Source organism: Lactuca saligna, chromosome 1 (assembly GCF_052625555.1).
Source record: "Lactuca saligna cultivar CGN05327 chromosome 1, ASM5262555v1, whole genome shotgun sequence".
Classification (NCBI taxonomy): Eukaryota; Viridiplantae; Streptophyta; class Magnoliopsida; order Asterales; family Asteraceae; genus Lactuca; species Lactuca saligna.
The window spans coordinates 47,583,947-47,590,511 of NC_136417.1; positions in this window are offsets into that span (position 1 = coordinate 47,583,947).

The following is a 6,565-nucleotide window of genomic DNA, read 5'->3' on the forward strand; positions in this document are numbered from 1 at the left end:
TATAAGAAGAGCAACATACCATGACCAAGAAAACAATTGTTCATATAGATGTATGTAGACACTACTTGGTAACATAGATTCATTATCAATATGATCAGGAACACAAAAAACATCAAAAACAAAATGTATTGGAAAGTAAAGAATATGAATCGACATGATCACAAGAAATTTGGCTTTAAATGTTACATGTATGACTTCTAGTTTTAAGATCTATTGCAATATTCGTACATCTACATCAACATTTTTTACTGTGGAAACCATTTGCAGATCTTGATATGATAAATATGAATCAAGATGCATCATTGCATCATTCATTGTTAAGGAACCAAGGTATATTCTTTTTTTCCATCTCCAGTTTATCTATCTTACTTTTTTGTGTTTCGTATAGATGGAATATACTGCAATCGCTTATTATTTGTGTGCAACAGCATGGAAGGGGCTTTTTTTTTTTTGCCATTTATAGGAATGTACCTTATTTTAATTTATATATAGACAATACATTGACCATATATGGCCTATTTTACAATTTTTAAATATGCTTTCATTAGAAGATTACTCAACTTGGTCTCGAGACCAATAACTAATTACATAGATATGGCTATTTGATGGACATATTCACGAATAGAAATTAGTTTACCAAATTTGCTTGAATGGTAGCAGCATCAATTGAGCTTTATCTCTTTATCGTGCTTTCTTGATTCTACTTGCATACTCTTTGCTTCAGAAATTTTAATGTTTTCCTTCTTTGTTTGCAAGTACACAAGAAGATCTTTTAATGATTATGGAAACTATATTGTAGGTTTAACTGCTACCTTTGGAAGAGCAACAAAGTTGGTTCGTGGGTATGCAGAAAGTAGTATGTCTGGCTACTTTGACATGATTCAGGATAAAAGAAATAAAAAAATGAGCTTCTTATCTTTGCAGTGGTGTAAAGATAAGAAATAGGTGTTGAAACTATGATTCTTTTCAAATTCATATTTTAGGATTTTAGGTGTTTAATTTTGACCGGATCAAGTATGGGATATGTTATTTTACTTTGATTTGTCCACATCTAACATAAACCGCTAATGATTGCAACATCTACTTCAACTTTATTTCTTTTTTCAGCATCGTATTTTTAGATCCAACCAATTATAGCATCCTACTTTTGTGAACTACCAAAGAGCAAAAAAAAAAAAAAAAACTGAGTCGTGCAACGGGCCAACGGCACGGCCTCTTCACTAGTTAATAATAAAATCAATTAATTTAATGTATTAATTAGAAAAAAAATTGAAAAGTTAGGGGTTTCAAATAAATAAATATGGTGAAAAGAAAATAATCTCTTTTATATTATATAAATATAATAGATAATAGATAGAGAATAAATAATGTATAATAATAGATAATAGATAATAAATAATAAACTAGTGGTAGTATACTTGCGATAGTTACATGAAATTTGTGTATATACATTAAAATAAGACTACTCAGTATGGTTTCCAGGACAACGCGACCACATCACCATCTTCTATCCATCACTTCTATTGGGATGGCGCGCGTTTGTTACCACGTCATCGTGAGACCAAGAAAGAAGAAAAAGTAAATAAAACAAAGAGAGAATAAGGTGTTGTCTTTTGTTGAGCCCTCAATGCAAAGCCACAAGGCGTTAAGTCTGGGCAATGTTTCTGACCATCCTCAACGCCGTTGAGGATGGTTAGATCAACCTCTCATTTTCGTTATCCGACTCATACCCAACAACATAAAAAAGATATCTTTACATGTTTCATTATATATCAATCAAGTATAAGAGTATATTTTTGGTATGTAAATACAAATATATAAAAACGGCTTTTTATATGTTTTTACATCTTTATATACATTAAAGCTTATATGTATAAAATTCAAAAGCTTATTTATAAATAAAACAAGGTTTTAAAAACAAATTTAAGAAAAAAACATGCATAAATAAAAAAAAATACAAATATTAATCATACGATAGTGTACAAAATGATCATAAACAAAACTAAAGTTAACAACTTACACTTAAATCCAAAATTTATAATCTCTTTTATCTATCCAAAATATTCGGTCTTCAGTAAGTCTTAGAGTACGAACACATGTAAAAAAAAAATGTAGGTTATACTGAGAATGCCTAATGAGTATTCCCAAGGTCAACTATTTACATTAGAAGAAGCCAATAAAAAAAAATCCAAAAATCAAACCTCCAAGAAGGTTATAAAACTCCTAAAGATATGTCAAATCCGATAGTTATAACTCTCTCAACAAAACTAAAGAATAGATCAACATTATGTTGGATTCAGGTGTTTAAGCTCATAACTAAATTTGTATATACTTATAATTGGAAGCAAAATACCTTCTGAGTTGTCCTCATAAGTAGAACTTGATTAGAATGATACTTGTAGAGAGAGGATAAATTTATTAGTTTATTATATGATTAACAAATTGTAATAAATAATTTGTTAATATATTATATGATTAGTATATTAATCGAAATAAATAGTTGATTTGTTAATTTATTATGTGATTAATAAATCAATATGAGATCAATTGTTAAATAATGTATTTATTAATTTATATGATTGTAATATGAAATAAATAAGAATTGATTAATTATTAATCAATATTATTCTTAAATTAATTCGAGATTAATTAGTATTAATTAAAGGTGCTATGATTGAGCTGTAATTGTTCAATAGTTAACAAATGAGAGGATCCAGAACCTTCCACAAGGTGGACGGTTTTGAGGACCCTTTTAGGGTTTCTAGAAGCCTCCAAAACGATAATTAGGAAACTAGATAATTACCTGATTTTACATATATTATTATATGTTCATATTTAGGATTTTTATGGTTTCCAAACAGCTATAAATAGGACCATTGGGTTAACTATTTTCTCCAACTCTTGTACCTAGAGAATTCTGATTTCTCTTACTTTTTTCCTCTTTTATCTTCTAGCTCTAAGGTTTAGGTGTGAGTCATTAGAGCCATTAGAGGCATTATCAGGTAGGGTGATTCCTTTAGATAATTGTTCACATAGGATTCGTGAGAATTAGTTGGGTTGGGTAGAATGTCTTAAGATATTTATGTCAAATTTTATATACCTATATTATTTGTCAATGGTTGTTTTGCAGGAATGATACTATGATTTATTATCATCAAATTATTATGGTCTTGAAAACCATATGCATCTCACCAGATTTTCCAAACATGATCTACTCATTTTATGTGCATCACAGGTAGCGGATGTAAGGCTGATAAAGCTTAATTAGGATGCTGAGTGAAATAAGAGATAGTTTGTTATAGTATTTCATGACCTTTTATATATTTACGATGTAATGTATGTTTCTGTATGAACACGATGACATCCTCGTAATTTAATATAACGAAATAAATTTTGTTATCTTAATATGTTTTATATAACTGGGAATTTCTGCATCTTAATTATTAAATCGTAAATAAAAAGTTTTAATCGGTTCTGAAAAATAGGGGATGTTACAAACTGGAGGTCCGAAGGAAGTAGGGATCTCTTTGGCTTTAGAAGGAACTTCCGGTGCCATATTTGGGTGATGTGTGAAAAGGAGGGTGTTCACTTTGTCCCTTCTCAATAAGTAGGAAAGTGATGTAATTTGAATGGTAATTTGATTCCAACATGAGCACCTAATGTAGTGTAGTTGGATTTGAACATTGATTATATGGAACCACTACCAACATGTTGGTCATATGTTTTTACTCTTTTCCATTTTTCGTTATCTTTCACAAGACAAAACTCAACAAATTAGAAAGGCTTCTTGTTTTCTTTTTGGTACACTTTTAGCTATTTCTTGAAATCACGTCATCACTTTCTCCATTTTGCTATTGATATTTCATATTGTTATACAAATCATTAAATAACATGACTTCCTTGTTTGTCTTCCCTCATTTGTAATACATTTGGTCTTTCGTATGATATCCTCCTTACTTTATTTCTTTGTGGAAATGTTTAAGAACTTGTCTCCAAAAATATTCATGTTTTTTTGTCGTTGCCCACTTTAACTTCTTTCGATATATCAACCCATGCATGTGCCAATGTCATCACGTTTAGCGGTTCTCGAGGTTTCAGGGCCTTCACTTTGAGACACAAAATTGAAGAGAATAAACATTGTTTCATACTGAAACTGTGGTTGTGGTTGTGGACATGGTTTTGGATGATACAATAGCATACCGTCATAACGGTAGACAAGTGACGAATAGAATTGGTGTTGTCATTCAAGCTTATAGGCTATGACTTTATTTTAGCAATCACTTTTTAGTGAGTCTCATCCCAACGAGACATGTCAGTAGCTCATAGAATGGATTTTAGTATCTGGGCCATGTATGATGTATTGGTCGATTGAATTAAAAGGAGAGGGTGTTTTTTGTGGGAGGTTTTTGGTTGTTTTGAGTTCTTGAAGAAAAATGATTTTGAATTCTAATAAGATGGAAATAATATTAAAAAGATATATAATAAATATTTTTAGGTGGTAAAACTAGATGGTTAAAGTTATTATTTATAATGTAAACAAAAATTAAGATTTGAATTGAAAAAAAAAAAGTCAAAATGGTTTATAAATGAGAGAAAATGAAATGAAAAGGGAGTGCGTGTGGTAAAGCGAAGCTGAGCTTAACTTAGACTACACACCATGGGCACACCCATGGGCAGTGTGCGCCATGGCTTAGCTGGTAAACCTTGACATGTGTCACGACTACTCCCTTGAGCCTTACACGAGTAAGATACTTTCTGAAATTACAATTTGACAACTAACAAGCAAAACCAATTAGAAAGTAAATTGAAAAATGTATTGTTATTTTTTACCTTAATGTTAACTAAATTATTCGCAAGCTAAAAATTATATATTTATATTGAACTCAAACAAATTATACATCATTATAAGAAATTTATTAAATTTAAATATTATAAAATCGACAAAATTAGATGATTTGGAAATTGTATCGGACGTTTCTCTAAGAATGTCCAAGTTTCACTTTTTCTATCCTTCAAAATCATTAAGATATCGTTTTCATTTGTTTTTCTAATTTTTTAATGGGTCATGTTTTATCTCATCTCAAATATTGAATAAACAATACCTCATAATCGCGTTTATTTGCAATTGCATTTATAAAGTGAAATATTAAATGGAAAGAAGGAATTGGGGCCTAATATTGGTCCTTGATTACGAAGAGTGTACATCACCAAATTTGTGAGCTTATATATGAACCACAAATAAAATCAAAGTTGATAAGGATCCAAGTAATCATTATTTTTAAAAATCATCAAATACATAATTAACTTCCCACTTTTCTCATTTTTAAGATATGACCCATTAATTATTTCATATTAGTGTGATTTGGTTGTATGTTAGAGAGTCTATCTCAGATGGACTTATGATTTGTGTGAGGTTGTAATACTGTCACACTAGAACGTAATTTCGAGTTGACAAAATACATTTATAGAGGGTAGGGTAGGGGTGTTAGAATTTGATATAGAATTTTTGGGAAAAAATCATAATTTTTCGAGGGTAGGGTAGGAGTGATAACAAAATCATAATTTAAGAAATCTATAAAAAAAAAAAAAAAAGTTTCAAATTTTTGGGAAAATTTTCAATAAAATTCTAAAGTTTTTTTTTTTTTTTTTTTTTTTTTTTTTTTTTAATAGAAAAGTCTCGATTATTTAATATTTTGTCCAAATTAATGAAAAAGTCTTTTTTTTTTAAAATATATATTTAAACACCAATGACATATTATATGATTTTCTCAAAGTAATTGAGCTTTTATGTTAAAAAAAAAATTTTTGAAAATTTTCTCAAAAGTTTGCGATTTTTCTGTAGATTTCTCTCACAATTTCTCATATCATGTAACGGATTAAATAGACATTTATTTATTAAATCTTGTATATCGGATTTCAGACTTATTCTTGAAATTCTCAAGTTTTTTTTTTCGAACTCTGAAATTTCAGTCTAGAGTTTTAGAATATCAATTTGAAATGTATTTTATCTTCAGAAAAATAATTTTTTTTCTTAATCCAGAATACTTATTCTGGACTAAATGGTTATATTTGCCAAAACAGATTTTTTTTTAGTTATTTTCTCCAAATATATATTACATTATGGTTAAATTACTCAATTCCCTTTATTGCATATTAATATGATTTAATTGTATCTTAGAGAGTCCATCTCATTTGGCATCCCACGTTATTGTTTTTGTGAGTTTGTTATAATTACATACATTTATTATATGTAAATATACATTATTAATCTGATGTGGTTATTTTCCACAGGATTCAAACACCAAATAGTGGCCCAAATCCAATGTTGTCACATCTATTTTACACCGATGATGTCATTTTCATGGGTGATTCGCTTTCCTCAAAATTTCACAATCTTCCTAAGGATTCTAACGTGTTTTCATTTGGCGTTTGGATTTAAAGTCAATTTCTCAAAAAATAGAGCGTTTGGGGTTTATATAAAGAATCCAATGTATTAATAATATATATGTTGCATGCTTTGGTGAAAATAAGCTTGAGAAATTATAGTACTATAGATGCACATGAA